The sequence below is a fragment of the Nelumbo lutea genome, chromosome 3 (assembly GCF_056320005.1).
Source record: "Nelumbo lutea isolate HS-2025 chromosome 3, American lotus-T2T, whole genome shotgun sequence".
NCBI lineage: Eukaryota > Viridiplantae > Streptophyta > Magnoliopsida > Proteales > Nelumbonaceae > Nelumbo > Nelumbo lutea.
In genome coordinates this window covers 55715730-55734133 of record NC_142686.1, presented here as the reverse complement: position 1 = coordinate 55734133, position 18404 = coordinate 55715730, and the positions used below count along the sequence as shown (strand labels likewise).

The window sequence follows — 18404 nt, the reverse complement described above, 5'->3', positions numbered from 1 at the left end:
TAATTTCCTCCTTACTCACCTTTCTATGAGTCTTCGCTTGCAAATTGTGAATCACTTCAGCCACTATACTCTTCATCTTCATTCGCTTTCTTCCTATTATACCTTGGGTTTGCCTTTTCAGGGGTTGTGGTCTACAACTTTTGCTTCGGCTTCCAACTCAGGTTTGAAGCTTTCTGGCTCGAACTTGAAGTACTCTCTCCCAGTGATTTAAAAGGCACGCCTAGGCGCATTTCAAGGTAGCGCCTTGCCCAGGTCCTAGGCGCAACCCATTCAAAAGGCATAAGCTTGGTGCGCCTTTCGCCTTAGACCAGGCATGCACCTGTTGAAAATTTGCTACTTTCTCCTTTTTTTTTTGAGTCTGGCGGCTGGGCTTGGGGCTCCACCCCTGGATCCCCGTGCCACGCCCCTCGAGGCTAGCCCAAACAAGTCCATGTTAGGGTCTTAAATTCTAAGTTTTCACACAAAAAATAATAATTTTATAGTTTTAATTGCTTTTAAGAAGATATTTTATTAGGATGAATGAATGGACAACATTATTAAATAGGGGGTTCTTGAAGCTTCGGTGAAACGAGCGAAAATTAAAACTATAAAATTATTATTTTTTGTGTGAAAACTTAGAATTTAAGTCCCTAACATGGACTTGTTTGGGCTTGCCTTGAGGGGCGTGGCACAAAGGCGGCTCGTAGAATTAATAATGTAATATGTCACATTAGCTACTTGATGCAATTGAGAAATGATGTTGCGCAATCTGACTGCTCCCTATTGGAGGATGATCTGGCTTCCAGTCGGACGGCGAGCTAGGTAAATCTGCAAAATAAGACCAGAGAACACGGGGTGGTTAGCCCGGCGAGGTCACTCCGATGCTTAAGTTAGTAAGTTGTTGCGAGCTGAAATAGCTTTGAGAATGTAGAGAGCTAGAGAGCTAGAGAGCAGAGGAATCACGCGTACCTCATGCCATCGGGGTTGGAGTCTTTATATAGTTGAGTATTCGTGGGGCACACGAAAGAGTTCCAGGATATCAGGGATGTGGAGATGGAGTTCACTTCATTTTCGAAGAAACAACATACAGGTAAGGCTTATCTCATTCCTCCTCCGATTTCGGCGGAGCGAGGATAAGTGCTTATCATGATCCCGAAAAGGTCACGATCTGTTAACTTATCGTGATCTCGAGGGATTCAGGAGTCGTTGGAGAGACCTTTGGAGTTGGTTACGTGGGAGTCGGTTACATGTCGATTCGAGTTGTTGGTTCTGAACTGGTACTTCGGCTTTTTAGTTTCAAACTGGCTTGAATACCGAGGTGACTCGATGCCGAGGTGCGACTTGCATCGAGGTGGCTCTGCTCCAAGGTGATCCTTAAGTCGTAGCCTTTGTTCTGTGGTGACTGAATACGCCAGCTCCATTGTTGCGAACTGAACTTGTTAGGCTGAGTTGTCATCTCTTGGTCAGGTCGTATCCACACGTCCCCTTTTTACTAGGTCAGGACAAATCACCCTTCATCAATTGCCCCCCACTCCTCGATCCAAGGGTCTCGACCCGGTGTAGGGAGTTCATGACGAGTCCTAGTGGATTTGGCCCGAGGTCCAGGCGGCTTGTCGGGCGAATCCATGGTCAGACTTGTTCGGCCACCCAACTCAACTAGGAATAACCCAGGTCGCGTGTAGTCTGTGCACAAACGTCATGTGATCTATAAACTTCGCGGATGGCAAAACACATGCTAAACCGATTTCAACCTCGGGGTCGCGTGGTCGATTTTCCTAGGAGCCGTTGGATCACTTCAATCTCAATTGTTGATTCTCGGACACAACGGCTATAAATAGGGGGCCTGAGACTCATTTTCTTCACCACAAATTCGCTAGCCTTCGGTCTTAGGTTGTGCTAAAGTTCCCTAGCTCGGTCTCTTCAGTTCGGTGTCTTCTTGAGGTCTTCCTTCAATTTGATTTCTCTTTGGTTAGTCTTCCCTAGCTCTCCTTTTCGATTCTGTGTCTTTTCCATGTCTATATTTAGTTTCGACAGTCTTTTAGATGGGAGCGATGGATCCACTGGGGCCGAGGTAGGTACCTCAGCTCAAGTCGTAGATCGCCTTACCGAAGAAGCTACTTTGGGTCAAAATGCGGTCCGCGGTCCTCCTGTGGTGGAATCACCCCGGGAGGCGTGAGAGGCCTCAGGTGATTTGGCGCCCACTTCGCATCGAGGTCGGCAGCTAGATAACTTTGGCCCGTCGACAGTGACGGCGGACAGGCTCCAGTCCCTAGTAGCTCGGTATAGTCTTCCGAGCAACTTAGTCTATAGTATTCCCCTAGGTAACTTTCCTTGGGAGCACGGTCATGACGAGATCGTGATCTTTGAGGAGCAGCTCGTAGCTGGTCTTTGTCTTCCCCTTCACCCCTTGATAGTCGAAGTCATAAAACTTTTTAACATCACCATAGATCAGCTGCACCCGAACTCCATTCATAATGTAGTAGGAACCATCTCCCTTTTCCACGACTACAACCTTCCCCTCGAACTTGATATCTTCTCTTCCATTCCCTCTATAAAGAAGAACTCCTCCTGTGTTCTGCCCGAACACAGGCGAACTTACTACCTATCCCCTTGTCTGGGCTACAAGCTCTTGCACGAGCTCCCAAACAAGGTCCCAGCCTGGAAAAGGCGTTACTTTGTGGTCCGCAACACAGAGGGGTGGCCTTTCCCGACCCACTTGAGGGCGGCCATCCAAGACCCCGGTGTCAGGCTGGACCTGAAGACAAGGGAAGCGCTCCGATCTTGGGCAGAGCTCGATCTGAAGTTCATGGACTACGTGACCGAAGACAAGCTCGTGCAGGCCGGTCTGAGTCCTGGTGGGTCGTCACTTGTTGTGTTGTCTTTGTTTTATTTCGGTGTCATTTCTGATAGTTTGCTTTTGTTGCAGCAACCATGAAAATCCCTACGACCGAACTCTTCGGTATCATGAAGAAGGGAAAGAAGAAGCGAGCTGCCAAAAGAGCTTGTATTGAGTCTTCGCAGGTTGCCGTTCCAAAGCCCGAGCAGCCCTTATCCACCGAGCAACCTCCCGTGATCGATCTGGTCGAGTAGGAATCCGGGAAGCTCTCCCCGCCCCGCGCTCCCGAGGAGGCAACGTCTTCAGAGCCCACCCCTACAGCTGTCGCTTCTTCAGGTAGTGATGAAGCAGCTCGGAGCATTCTAACTCCGAAATATAGCCTTCTCAAGAGCCACAGCATAGTATACGCTGAGGAGGTTGCTAGCTGGGCCGAGCTGTCGGTCGCTCAGCTCGGAGCATGAGCGGCTACCCATTGCATGGTGGTAAGCTTTTTGTCTTGACTTCTTCAATTTTGTACTGAACTTCTCTTGTACTAACTCTTGTTCTCCTCTCTTGGCAGGTGAACTCCACTATACATGCACTGACTTACCAATCCGAGGTGCACCTGAAGCGAGCTCTTGCAGCTGAGTCTTCTTCTTGCGAGGATCACGCCAAGTTAAATTTGGCCAGCAACAAAGTTAACCAGTTAAAGAAGGATGCGCAAGCAAAAAAGGAGTTGATCACATTGCTAATGTCCGAGAAGGAGGAGCTCGCGGGGCAGAAAGTGGCGCTGAAGAGGGAGGTGGAGAACCTCGAGGTCCATGTAAAGGAGCGGACTAAGATTCTCCTTCAAGCTGTGGAGGAGGCCAAAGTCAAGGCCATCGAGGAATACAAGGTCTCGGAGGAGTATTGGAGGGAAATGATTGAGGTGGGGATGGAGAGCTACCGCAAAGGCTTCAAGCTTAGTAGGTGGCTGACCCGACGTGAATTCCCTTAGCTTGACGTTAGCGCCATTACTACTTTGAGGGTCACAGAGGAAATGGCTGCCGAAGCTGCTGAAGATCCGGACTCCGAAGTGGAAAGCGACAACGAGCTGCTTGGTGACGTCGAGGAGACCGGTAATGATGAGTGTATGGACCCTCCTACTAAAGCCTCGGACAAGGGCGAAGAGCACTAAGATGAATAGAGTTTTCCTTATCTCCTATATTGTATACCCCAGGCCTCCGAGCTCGGTCTATAGTGAATTTCATCTTTTTTTCTCTTGTACTCGAAATTTTATATCAATGAAATACACATTTTGACTTATCTTTGTTCAAAAATGTTCCAAGTGTAAATAATTCTTGAACTAATGAACTAAACCAAGTAGGGGTAGAAATGTGTAGGTTACCCCAAACTGTCGAGCTATCGAGCTGGACTACGAGTAGGGATAACCGAAATAAAATTTTTCGAAGTGTAAGTTACCCCGAACTGTCGAGCTAACGTACTAGACTAGGAGTAGGGGTAACTTCGCATAATGTACGCCCAGGTGAGCAGACATTGTAGGGTATATACCTGACCTGTCTGTGCACGCGCTAATCGCTTAGATGTCGGTTGTCCCTTAGATCTAGTGGGTCCAACCTGTTATTATATGCCGAACTGGGCTAGACGCCGTAGGGTTTATACCCAAACTGTCTATGCCTTAGGCATGAGGGCTGATTTGCCTATGTCGAAGAGGCGATTAACACTTGTCTGTCTATGCCAAAGAGGCGACTAGGACTTGTCTGCCCATGCCAAAGAGGCGATTGGGACTTGTCTGCCCATGCCGAAGAGGCGACTGGGACTTGTTCGTAGTGCCGAGGTCATATGTCAACTCGGCATTATGGCCCTTGGGCTTCTGGGAGTGACTCACAGTCCTCTCCCCAGTTCGGTGATCACAAATAGTATCTTCTCAGGTTGCTGACATTCCACGCTAGAGGTATTTGTTTCCCTTCCAAGGTCTCGAGTTTGTACGTACCTTCCCGGAATACCCATCTTACTCGGTACAGACCTTCCCGGTTTGGTCTGAGCTTACCAACACCGGGCTCAGGTACCATAACCTTCCGAAGAACTAGGTCGTCGACACAAAAGTGTCGCTTCTTGACCCGGGCATTATAGTACCGAGCTACTCTTTGCTGGTAAGATGCAGTCTGGATGTATGCCAGGTCTCGTACTTCTTCCACCAGGTCTAGGTTGGTACAGTACTTGTCATTATTTGTCTCCTCGTCGTAGGCCTCCAAGCATAGTGTAGGCACCTCGATTTCTATTGGGATCACCGCTTTCGTGCCATAAGTTAGATTGAAGGGAGTCTCACCCGTGGCAGTCTTGATAGTTGTTCGATAGGCCCATAGCACACTGGGTAGTTCGTCTACCCACAGTCCTTTTGCTCGAGCTAAGCGAGCTTTCAGTCCATGAAGTATTGCTCTGTTGGTGACTTCTGCTTGCCTGTTTGTCTAAGGGTGTGTCATCGAGGTGAAGCTTTGTTGTATTTTCATCTCGACACACCAATTCTGAAACTTGATGTCCTCGAGTTGCTTTCCGTTGTCGGAGATGGGTACCCGAGGTAGCCCAAAGCAACATACTATATTCCTCCAGAAGAAGTTTTGTATGTTGCGTGCCGTGATCGTCGTAGGGGTTCTGCTTCCACCCACTTCATAAAATAGTCCACTGCTACGACCAGAAATTTCCTTTGTCCTGTCGCATGCGGGAATGGGCCAAGTATGTCGATTCCCCACTGTGCGAAGGGCCATGGGCTGGTGAGGTATTTGAGGTCGGCAGCAGGTCGGTGGTGGATGTTGGCATGCCTCTGACACTTGTCGCACTTCTTGTCGAGCTCGAGTGTGTCTGCCTTCATCTTGGGCCAGTAATAACCTTGTCGTAATGCCTTCTGGGTGAGAGCTCTGCCCCCCAAGTGTTCGACGCACAAGCCTTCATGGGTATCGCGGAGAACTAGCTCGACCTCTAAGGGTCGCAAGCAGTGCAAGTAGGGGAGTGTGAAAGATCTCATGTACAATTGTCCGTCTGTGATGACGTACTTGGCCGACTAGCGCTCTACCCTTTGGGCCACATTGCGTTCTACAGGGAGGGCCCCGTGAAGCAGGTAACTCTCAAGCGGGTCAATCCAACTCGGCTCTGCTTGTGCTATAGGAGTGACCTCTCCTGCCCCCCCCCCGAGAATACTGGGCCGAGGTAAGTCTTCTACGAACACGGTCCGCATGGTGTTGCTGCTTGTGCTAGCCAACCGGAACAAAGGCGCCAGCCTCTACATTCTCGGATCTCGGGATCTACCTGATGAAGTAGGAGATGAAGCCGCACAGTATCTCTTTGACCTTGGCTAAATAAGCAGCCATGGTGGTGTCGTGGGCTTCATACTCGCCGCTGATTTGGTTGACCACGAACTGGGAATCGCTAGGTGCTTAGCCTTTACTTCCTTCACTAAAGTGAGCTTGGCGACCAGTGCTTTGTACTTTGCTTTGTTGTTTGATGTTGTGAACCTGAACCGGAGTACGTATTCCAGCTTCACCCCGCTTGGATCGTACAGAAATATTCCCGCACCGCTTCCTTGTTGGTTTGACGAGCCGTCAACATGGAGGATTTAGGGCTCCTCGTCCCAGGGCGGACCTGCTTTAATCGGGATTGGTGCCGCATTGGTTGAAGTCTCCTCTGTGTGCTCGAGCTCGTCCAGCTTGGGGATTGTGGTGCTAAACGTACATTCTACCATGAAATCGACCTAGGCTTGGGCTTTAATTGTCGTCCGAGGTTTGTACCAGATATCGTACTCGCTTAGTTCGATGGCCCATTTTGTCAATCTACCAAGCACCTCGGGCTTGAGCAGGATCTGTCTCAGAGGCTTGTTGGTGAGGACGACGATGGTGTGGGCTTGGAAGTACGGACAAAGCTTTTGAGCTGCTATGACTAGCACGTACGCCAGCTTCTTGATCTCCGGATACCTTGTTTCAGCATTCTACAAAACCTTGCTAACATAGTAGATGGGCAGTTGGACCCGATCTACCTCTTTTATTAGTACCGAGCTGACCACCTCGTCACTCACGGAGAGGTACAACTTTAAAATATCCCCTTCCTCGGGTCGGGTCAAAACTGGGGTACTAGCTAAGTATCTTTTCAGCTCGTCGAAGGTGAGCCGACACTCCGCGGTCCACTCTAAGTCTTTACTCTTCTTTATGGCCTTAAAGAAAGGCAAACAACGATCTGCCTACTTGGACATAAAACGGCTCAAAGTGGCTATGTGGCCATTCAACCTCTAAACCTCTTTTAGTTTGCGAGGTGGTCTCATATTTAAGATGGCCTTTATCTTTTCCGAATTGGCTTTGATGTCACGTCGGTTGACTATGTAGCCCAAGAATTTACCTGAGGTGATCCCGAAGACACATTTGTTGGGATTTAACTTCATGTTGTACTTTCGTAAAATTTTGAAAACATTTTGCAAATCATTTAATAAAAATTTTGAAAATTGGGTCTTAATGACCATATCATCTACATAACATTCAACTTTAATGCCGATTAACGGCTCAAAAATTCTGTTTACAAGTCTTTGAAAGGCTGCCCCGGCATTTTTTAGTCCAAAGGGCATAACCTTATAGCAGTACAGTCCGAGCTTGGTTATAAAGGTCATCTTTTATTAATCGGCGAGGTGCATCCTGATCTGGTTGTAACCCGAGTATGCATCCAGAAAGCTCAGCACCTCATGCCCTGAGGTTGCATCCACTAGGCGGTTGATCTTTGGCAGATTCTGCTCCTCGCTTTCTAATTGCGAACTGAAGTTCGACTTGCTACCGAAGTGTAGCCCGCAATGATGGACACGCTAGTAATCATATTGATTACTCCGTGGATCGGTCTCTACTCGGGCAGTTGCCGTGGTGGCTGTTCGTTCTGTCTGTTATTGGACTCAGGAGCATTTCTTCTCTAGTCCCCCTGTTGGTCCGTTTGCCGATCTGCTTGGTTCCTTTCTTCTCATTGTATAAAATTTTTCAGATACTCGCGACGGATGAGCTCTTCGATCTCGTCATGGAGGTTCCTACAATTCTCTGTACTGTGTCCATGGAGGCCACTTGACAAAGGAGGAGTCTTTGATAGCCATCATGATTTCTCCTCACTTAGCGTTGAGGGGTGTGTAGTTCGTCCTTTCTATAGGTGGGGTTCTAGAGCGCTGACCTGACTTGTGAGATCGCGATGGAGATCGGCTCTTAGACATGTTTCCTCCCCTGGTCGGGGACTTACTCTTTCTTCTCTTATTCCCGTCATTACCTGTGCTGTTACCTTCTCTTTTTCTCTTCTCTACTGGATTATCGGTCCTCTGATTCATCTCTTCCTCGGTTCCGATGAACTGGTCGGCGAGCTTGAGGAATTCTGTGATATCTTTTGGCTTGTTGGCTACCACATGCCATTTGAATTCCCTGTGAGTTATGCCCTTCTTTGCTGTCGTGAGTCTCACCGTCGGATCTAGGTCGGGGATCTACAGACATGTGTCGTTGAAGCACTTGATGTAGCTTCTAATGGACCCCCCTTCTCTCTGTACTACATTAAGGAGACTCTCTTGGGACCTCAAACACTTCTTGCTGGTGATGAAGTGCGAGGTGAACAACTCCACAAACTATGCCCAACTCTTGATTGTTCTTGGCACGAGGTTCCGATACCATGTGCGAGCTACTCCTTTGAATGTGGTTGAGAAAGCTACACACATGTAGGACTCATCAGCTCCAGCTAGATGCATCTGGGACTGGAAGGAGTCCATGTGATTGTTAGGATCAAAAGATCCATTGTACTTGTCGAGGGGAGGCATCTTGAAGTCCTTGGGCATCGGGGTCGCCAAGAGCTCGGGAGACAGAGGGGATGCCCGAAGAGTAGAGGGGCGATCTTTGCAGCTACCGAGCTCGCCTCTTCTTTACCTTTAACCTGTTCTTGCTGGTTTGGTCTCGTGAGTTGGCTGTTCTGAGCTGAAATTCGGCGTGCCTTGCGATGCCTTCGTTGTTGCTTTTTCATCGGCTCGACATTGGTGCTGCTAACCTCTGTATGGTCAAGTATTGCTCTGCTGTGAGGTAGATCTTGGTTCCTTGGGTTTTGATGTTGACTGTTGCGGATAGAAGGGCCTTGCCTTGAGTTCACGGCCATCACCCCATACCGGTTTCTTGCGAGCGATCCACCTTCTTGATGCGAACACTAAGGAAGAGTAGCTCTATTGGGTTGTGTGTCTTCGGACCTGTTTCCGATATTGCCTTGTGAAGCGGTTGGAGTGATCTGTCCTTCTCTCCTTCCCCGAGGTGAGACTTGGCTCCCAAGAGGAAGTGGGACCTAGGAAGTCTCCTCGCCTCGGTGGGGAGATTGAGTGTTCTGCACATGAGGTCGGTTCTGCTGAGTTGTTGGGTGCCGGGGTGGAACCGATTGCTGGCTTTGCGGCAGTGGAGGGAATTGTTGTTGGTAGTATTGGTAAAACACATGTTGCTGGCATTGTTGGAACTATTGGACCTACTGCATTTGGACCAGAATGTTCCGCATGCAGTGTACCAGGTCATCGAACTGGGGCTGCCCGACTCCGGGGGGAACCACAGATGGTTCAGCGAAGGTTGTGCCCACGACTGGAGGGAGCGGGGTGTTTACCTGTGTCGCTTTGTGGCACGGTTAGTGTTGGGATCCCAGCCGCAGTGAGCGGTATGGTGAATTGACCAATGCACACTGATGGAAACTGAGGTTGCTTCCTAGAGACGTTCATTTTAGAGCTTTATCCGACGTGACTGGAAGATGCCATTGATTTCAGATGAGCTATTGATTATGGAGAAGGCTTTTTTGTAGTGTTTCCCATAGACGGTGCCAATTGATGTTGCGCAATCTGACTGCTCTCTGCTAGAAGATGATCTGGCTTCCTAGAGAATGTTCCGCATGCAGTGTACCAGGTCATCGAACTGGGGCTGCCCGACTCCGGGGGGAACCACAGATGGTTCAGCGAAGGTTGTGCCCACGACTGGAGGGAGCGGGATGTTTACCTGTGTCGCTTTGTGGCACGGTTAGTGTTGGGATCCCAGCCGCAGTGAGCGGTATGGTGAATTGACCAATGCACACTGATGGAAACTGAGGTTGCTTCCTAGAGACGTTCATTTTAGTGCTTTATCCGGCGTGACTGGAAGATGCCATTGATTTCAGATGAGCTATTGATTATGGAGAAGGCTTTTTTGTAGTGTTTCCCATAGACGGTGCCAATTGATGTTGCGCGATCTGACTGCTCTCTGCTAGAAGATGATCTGGCTTCCTAGAGAATGTTCCGCATGCAGTGTACCAGGTCATCGAACTGGGGCTGCCCGACTCCAGGGGGAACCACAGATGGTTCAGCGAAGGTTGTGCCCACGACTGGAGGGAGCGGGGTGTTTACCTGTGTCGCTTTGTGGCACGGTTAGTGTTGGGATCCCAGCCGCAGTGAGCGGTATGGTGAATTGACCAATGCACACTGATGGAAACTGAGGTTGCTTCCTAGAGACGTTCATTTTAGTGCTTTATCCGGCGTGACTGGAAGATGCCATTGATTTCAGATGAGCTATTGATTATGGAGAAGGCTTTTTTGTAGTGTTTCCCATAGACGGTGCCAATTGATGTTGCGCGATCTGACTGCTCTCTGCTAGAAGATGATCTGGCTTCCTAGAGAATGTTCCGCATGCAGTGTACCAGGTCATCGAACTGGGGCTGCCCGACTCCAGGGGGAACCACAGATGGTTCAGCGAAGGTTGTGCCCACGACTGGAGGGAGCGGGGTGTTTACCTGTGTCGCTTTGTGGCACGGTTAGTGTTGGGATCCCAGCCGCAGTGAGCGGTATGGTGAATTGACCAATGCACACTGATGGAAACTGAGGTTGCTTCCTAGAGACGTTCATTTTAGTGCTTTATCCGGCGTGACTGGAAGATGCCATTGATTTCAGATGAGCTATTGATTATGGAGAAGGCTTTTTTGTAGTGTTTCCCATAGACGGTGCCAATTGATGTTGCGCGATCTGACTGCTCTCTGCTAGAAGATGATCTGGCTTCCAGTCGAACGACGAGCTAGGTAAATCTGCAAAATAAGACCAGAGAACCCGAGGTGGTTAGCCCGGCGAGGTTGCTTCGATGCTTAATTTAGTAAGCTATTGCGAGCTGAAATAGCTTTGAGAATCTAGAGAGCTAGAGAGCTAGAGAGTAGAGAAATCATGCGTACCTCATGCCATCGAGGTTGGAGCCTTTATGTAGTTGAGTATTTGTGGGGCACACGAAAGAGTTCCGGGATATCAGGGATGTGGAGATGGAGTTCGCTCCGTTTCCGAAGGAACAACATACAGGTAAGGCTTATCTCGTTCCTCCTCCGATTCCGGCGGAGTGAGGATAAGTGCTTATCGTGATCTCGGAAAAGTCGCGGTATGTTAACTTATCGTGATCTCGAGGGATTCGGGAGTTGGAGAGACCTCTAGAGTTGGTCACACGGGAGTCGGTTACGTGTCAATTCGAGTTGTTGGTTCCGAACTGGTACTTCAGCCTTTTAGTTCCAAACTAGCTTGAATACCGAGGTGACTCGACGCCGAGGTGTCCGAGGTGATCCTTAAGTCGTGGCCTTTGTGCCGAGGTGACTGAATATGCTAGTTCCATTGTTGCGAACTGAACTTGTCAGGCTGAGTTGTCATATCTTGGTCAGGTTGTGTCCACGTGTCCCCTTTTTACTAGGTCGGGCCAAATCACCCTTCATCAAGAAAGAAAAGTGATTGTGGGTTTTATATACCTGAAAATGTTTTATATGTTTGATTTTGTTTTTAAATTTTCATTTGAATATGCTTTACATATTATATTTATGTATTTTAATTTTAGACAATAGGTTTTTTAAAACATTTATTTTAAAACTTAAGTTTATATTTTTATTAATATTATGTTTTATACTTTTTTATATTTTTATATTTTTTTGCTTTTCTCTTTTTTAAATTGTATGCCTTGCCTCAATAAGGCGCATGCCTCGCCTTGCGCATCTGGCACAAAATGGCCCTTGCGCCTCTTTTGCACGTTGCGCTTTTAAAACATTGCATTCTCCCCTTTGGCGTTTCTTCTCCACAGACCTGGATAGCGAGGTTTTCCTTGGGACTGGAAGAGACGAAGACGATGGACCACAAACCTGATCTGTCATGTGGAGAGCTGAGCCAACGGTTTGGTTTAAGCAGAGTGTCGTCTCGCTTTCTGATCTCCATACCAGGTTACCAGTCATGCGGCCATTTAAAGTGTCATGTGCTCGGTAGCCTGGCTAGATGTTCTTCAAATCAAACTTTGACCTCGGGCCAGATGTTACTTCTGATACAACCTTTGCATAGGATTTGCTCCCTACCGTTTAATTTTCTTTTAGCAGCTGAGACTGTTTCTCTCCTTTCTTGAAAAACGCATTGTTCTTTTTTACTTTCGAGTCCCCTATTTGAAAATTTTCTTTTTCTCATAAAACCTCGCTTCCTCTTTTCCTCGAAGACTCTTCCTCTTCTTCTGTGTGACCGGTTATTGCCATGCCATCATTACCTTCCCTTTGCCTTCTACCACATGGGATCCACCAAACCAGGTTAGCATCGTCTTCTACCTTCTTCCCACAGCTCCAGAGTAGAGCTTCCACTTCCGTTGCAACCCAGATTTTGTGCCAGACTCCATCAATCAGTGAGTCAATAGGGCGTGGGATTGCCTCTGGCTGGATCTTCTCGTTTGCCTCCTGGGTATTCTGTGAATGGTCTTCTACGTTTTGATCAGGTTTCTTTTTTTCAAGCATTCTGCTCATACACCTGTAGCAGTTCTGCTGCATTTTTCCAACCCGAGCTGTTATGTTCCTCTGGGAGGCATAATACTTGCCTTTTATCCTCGACCAAACTATTCTTTTAGCGTCTAGAACCAACCTTTTAGATTTCTTTTCTGTTCTATAAGATAAGACCTTTCTTCCGCCGTTAGGGTGTTCTTCCGGCCTTGAAATTTTACTGTGTATTACTCCATCAACGAAGCCTTTTAGCCAGCTCACTGCTTCAATGTCCAGGAACACAGTTGTTCTTCTTCCTTCTCTTATCTTTAATAACTCCTTTCCTCTGCCTCTAGCTTCCTCGAGCAGAAAGTAGTTGGCCTCGATCCTTGCTTCCTTCATCCACTTCGCCATGCTCTTGAACGCCATGGTGGTTTCCTTCTTTCTTTCCTTCTTCCAGCCTTGGCCACTCCAATTCTTCTAAAGGTAACTTCTCATTCAAAGGGCTTCCATAAAGAGATTTTAAGTGATTAACAAAAGCTCTAACTATTTCCTCTTGGTTGGTAATTTCTCTTCCAAGTCCTTTTTCAGCTGCCTTCTCTGTTCTTTGTCTTATTCATTCAAAACCCTTGGGATTCCTTCTCATCCAACACTTCAATTTGATAAATTCAGGTTTTGTTCTTCCATCCTTCCAAAGTGATCTCTATTCTACTCCTTCAATTTAAATCTTAGCCTCTCTAGCTTCTTATGGAATCTCACTCCTTTCCATTTTACCCCCTTAATTCCTCATTCCACCACTCCTTTACTTTGGCCTTAAATTTTGAGTGTATTAACCACATGTTTTCAAATCTGAAAGGTCTAGGACCATTGATGAAGGGTTCTACCCCCATTTTAATTGGACAATGGTGAGAGGCGATCCTAGGCAAGGTTCTAGAAATCAAATTACCCCAGTTATTCTACCCGGCTAAGTTGAAAAGGAACCTGTCCAGCTTTGAGCACAAAGGGTTTTCCTGGAGATGGACCAAGTGAATCTGTTCTACAACAGTGGGATTTCCTTCAACTTGCATTCATCTATGAAGTCATTAAACTTCCTCTTGCTTGCTGTTATTGATTGTTGGGAACTACTAGTTTCATTTGAAAATCTTATGAGTTAAAATCCCCTCCTAGACACCAAGTACCATCCCATAGACCTTTAATTGCAAACAACTCCTCCCACATTTCATTTCTCTCTTTGTAGGAGTTTAGTGCATACACATTAGTTAATACCTAAAGAAAGTTGTTCTCCACATTCCTAAATTTGATAGAAATAGAGAATCTCCCTGTCAGTTCCTCCACTGGTTTCACTGCCTCGTCTTTCTAGATTGTCACAATCCCCCCCTGAAGCTCCTTAGGCTGGAACCGAAGACCAACTTACACCCCTGGATCTCCAAAATTTATTGGACCTCGCACATTCCATTTACACTCTTCTCTTTCTCACACTCCCTAGTTCTCGCACATTCCAGCTTTACTGTTCCCATCATTACCTTTCTTATCAAGACCCTTCTAGTACCCCTCTCCTCCTTTCCTCACCGAGAGCTCTTTCTCCAGTCTCTCCTTCCACTAAACTCTATGTCCCCCTCAATGTTAGATATCAACCTTTCTGCTGTAGTTTTTTTTTTTTTTTTTTTTAATTTTCTTTTGCTCATTTTTCCTATGATACTTCTGCAAAGCTTCTCTCTCCTTTTCAAAAACAGCCTCCTTAACTATCCCTTTACGTTCATTTTCTACTTCGTCCTCTACTTTTTTGGACAACACCATCTTCTCATTAAACTCTTCCAAAAAAATTCTTCCCTTTGCCTAAGCTCCTCAAAGACAATCTGGATTAGACTCTAGATCCTTTCGACCTCCTCCTCTAGTCCCTTCCTAAAAACAGATTCAGCTTTTTCTTTTCCTTCCTCAATAACAACTGTAACAACGCCTTTAGATCTGTCAACGCCCCCCCTTCTAGCTGAGACACTAGGGTATCTGCAAGAGGATCAACACACTTGTTAGTACCAAGAAACAAATGAACAGTCATACCGGTCTTTGAGACGACGAAGAAACATTAGAGAAGGCTAGGAGTTGAGACTTTTAGTCTGAGACCATGATTTTCCCCTTATCCCGACTTTTCTGCGGGAGTGGTTTGGTTGGATTGATATCCCTTTACAAGACGCATGCAAGTTCTGCCTTTCTGGACCAATCCCCATACAACACTACTCTTTTGGATTAGCTCCCTTGATAATGGGGGTGTAGTAAGCACAACCCCTAAAGCCGTTGTTTCAATGTTGTGGTCTTCCTTGACTTCACAAACGCCAGTCATTTTCTCTTCTATGAACAGAAGTTTTGTGCTGAGTCTTCACTATCCTCTTCATCAGACCAATCACCAACTTCCACGAGATCTAGATCCCTTCTTTTCACACATCCAGGATTTAGCCTATCATGCGAGATTGTTTTTAGAATCTTGGTCGGCATCCGTTGAAGCAAGCTGTTGGGGAGAGAAGCTGCTCCAGATTTGCGGCAACCAGCAAAGGAGCTTAAGGAGGATGATGATATACCGTCCTTCCAGTCTATAGGAGCTCTTAGAGATTCGAGCATGTGGGTTTTTTAAAGTTTTATATAACTTACCCGATTCTAACATATTAACATGGACCTCTTTAACAAATTTGGCCCTCGGTTCAACTGATAGGTCTTACGACCCCACGTTAGGCATATTGGGTCGGGCCTACATTTGGTCCAATGAGATTGGGCCTAACTAGGACCGACACCTCTGTATCGGTATTGGTCATGGGGTATATGGGAAATGCTACGAATACGCTCATATCCCCTGAATCATCCGTATTGGAATGATACAGACCAATACACGGCTACACATGTGTTTCCTTTTTCACACTTTCACGCGCCTAATTTAAAAAGTTGCGGCTGGTATGACTTGAACCCAAATCAACCAACACATAAGACTAGAACACATTCATAAGCCACTAAGACAACCATTATTTATTTTATGTTAATAAGTGAAATAAAATAAACCTCTTCAAATTTTAATGCCCACATGTAGTTTGAATAAATAACATATATTTATGTTCAACAATTCAAGTAAAGATTAAAAATTATTATGCAAAATTAATATTTTGTAAACTAATGGAGTAAATAATTTATCAAATCGACATTTATAACAAAAAGTGGTTTCTAATCTCATGAAATTTATACAAATAAAATTGTTAATAATAGAATAATTATTTTAGCACTTAAAATTTATAAATTTAAACATGATAATGTCTTAAAATTTGTGTAAATTGTTAATTAATATTTTAATTTGCATCAAATAAAAATATATTTATTATTTTACAAAAAAAATATTGTTTACAAAATACTTGAAAATATAATATAAATTGAATTTTCCAAATCCATTAATCTATTTTTATATCCAAAATGCTTTTTATTTCATAAAATCATAAAAAAAAAATATATTAATAATGAAGTAATAATTTTAGTAATTAAAAATATGAATTTGCATATGATATGTATCTTGGAAATTTTAGTATATTTGAGATATTTTACGTTAAGGTTATATATTTTTATGAATTATTAATTGTTATTTTCATTATGCTTTATCATAACATTTTTATTGTTCACAAAAATATAAATATTGTTTACCAAACATTTGGGAAATAACTTTGGGTTAATGTTAAAAACTAAAATAGAAAAATAAAAAAATAGTTATTAATAATACTTACATATAGTAGTTGCATGTGTTTTGTGACATGAACTTCAATAGAAAATAAATATTATCTTTGTGCATGTATTAATTTGTGAAAATTTACATAATATGTTCTAGGACTCTGGATTGATACATTATCACTAAAATTGTATGATTTCTATGCATCCTACTGCATTAATTGTAATATATTTATTCACAAATACCATTATAATATACATTTCCTATGTATTTATACATTTATTTTGACTATATTAACCTTAAATATATTGTTATTAATATATTTTTAGAATTTATATGCATTTGGCAAGGTACCCAGAATTGATTGGACAAATCAAGCTTTTAATGGTAAATATATAAGGATTATAATGGTAAATATATAAGGGTTATAAGTAGAAACTAGAAAGGGGAAGTTTGAGAGTCAGACAAAAGTAGTTGAACTTGGCATTTCGAAACGAGATTGGATGAAATTGGGTATGCTAAAATCCAAATTTGATTTGTTAATATTTCTGATCTATATTAACTTTTAACTGTTGGATATAGACCGGACTTGGATCATAAGTACTCTAAAAATTATCAATATATTATGTATTACTAACAAAATAGCTAGCTGATAATGACTTTGAGATTGTACATCATGAATAAATTGGCTTAAAGACATGAGACTTGAACCTGTGAATCTTTGGTGCACAGACAATATTTACGCCAATTTATGTAATAAATACACATCAAGTTCAACTAGCTATAAGCATGTATATTTATATTTAAATATTATTGACCAATGGTAATGGATCGGATTGGGATGCATCCATAATTCATCCAACCAAAGGATCAAATTTGGATCACCTTTCAAATTCAAATTTGGAGAAATGAATACCAATTGCAGCCTTGTGATATTATTGGACGACAAATATTTATACATATCCAGGTTGTCATTTTTTGAATGTGGATATTCATAACCACAACCTTTATTGGTTGCTTTGAACTATTTTTGGTCCCGTAGAAGTAGAAATTTTGGAATTATGTGCATTTACTTACTGTTTTGGAACTAAGTCAGGCTGTGTGCATCTGCTTCAGGACTATGGGATTGACTTTGCTGATGATGACCATCCTGTAAAGGCATTCTGTTGTTGCTGTGGAAGCAAATTCTGCCGAGACATAAAGCGTCCTAACAGTTAGTATTATCTTATCCTTTTATTAGTAGTCTTTGCAAAATGGGTAAATCACTAATACCTCTCTATGGGTTTCAGTCAAATACTTGCACAACCCTTCAGGTTTACCTAATAACTTGGACCCCTTTGACCACCAAGCTACAGGGGGTTTGTTGAGAGGAGAGGCATAATTACGATAGAAATAGAGACTTACTAAAATGTCCTCGACAGTAAAATACCCTCGTTTATAAACATCAAATACAGTTTCTTTGTTTGATTTTTTCTTGAACCTGTTTTCAACTTTTCATTCTTACCTTGATACAATAGCATAAAAATGTCTTTTCAAGAAAGTATAAAGGAGGGTATTTTGTCCGTATAATGTATGAAGATGCAAAAAGAAAAGGTAAAATGGATTTTCAAAAAGTTGTAACTGTCAAGTGCTTTCCATCACTAAAACTGATGGCATGTTAATGGAGGGGTGGAATGTGTATTTGACCAAAATCCCATGGGAGGAAGTGCAAGTAATTTGCTTTCAGAATAGGTCGTTACTTGTAAGTTATAATTCTCTAGGGTCTTTTAGCCGACCTTGGAGACTTGGAGTCCAAAGAATTATTAATTGCATATCTTTTGATAGCCTTCTAAACTTTTTTATCTCATTTCTGAAATTCCATGGGCTCTCTTTTCCTTTTTTTCTCAACCAGCTTAGTTAGGATTACTTTGGAATCACCATCAATTATCAGGTCGCCTTCTGTGTTGGGAATATCTCGTCCTACACACAAGTGAACTGGAGAGGGCCACTGGGGACGATAAGAATGGAGGCATGGCGGGATACTCTTAAATGGATGCATAACTGGGTAGGATCAAGGGCTGAACCGCTCAAGCCTTCGATGCTAGGATCAATGGCGAGCTCCTTTTCTCGCTGCTCTTTGGAATAGAATGAGGTCCATTGGACTATCAAACTAAATCCACATCAATCCGTTTCACCAAT

At 44.3% G+C, this 18404-nt stretch overlaps 1 pseudogene across 1 annotated transcript in view; it reads left to right on the top strand.

Annotated features, from left to right (window-relative positions):
• LOC148865088 (putative inactive histone-lysine N-methyltransferase SUVR2) overlaps window positions 1-17444 on the top strand; it is a 59343-nt pseudogene extending 41899 nt beyond the window's left edge. Inside the window, exon 8 of the transcript XR_016109587.1 lies at window positions 17343-17444. The product of XR_016109587.1 is annotated as a putative inactive histone-lysine N-methyltransferase SUVR2 (transcript). The remainder of the gene's footprint in view (window positions 1-17342) is intronic.
• Window positions 17445-18404: the final 960 nt, after the last annotated feature.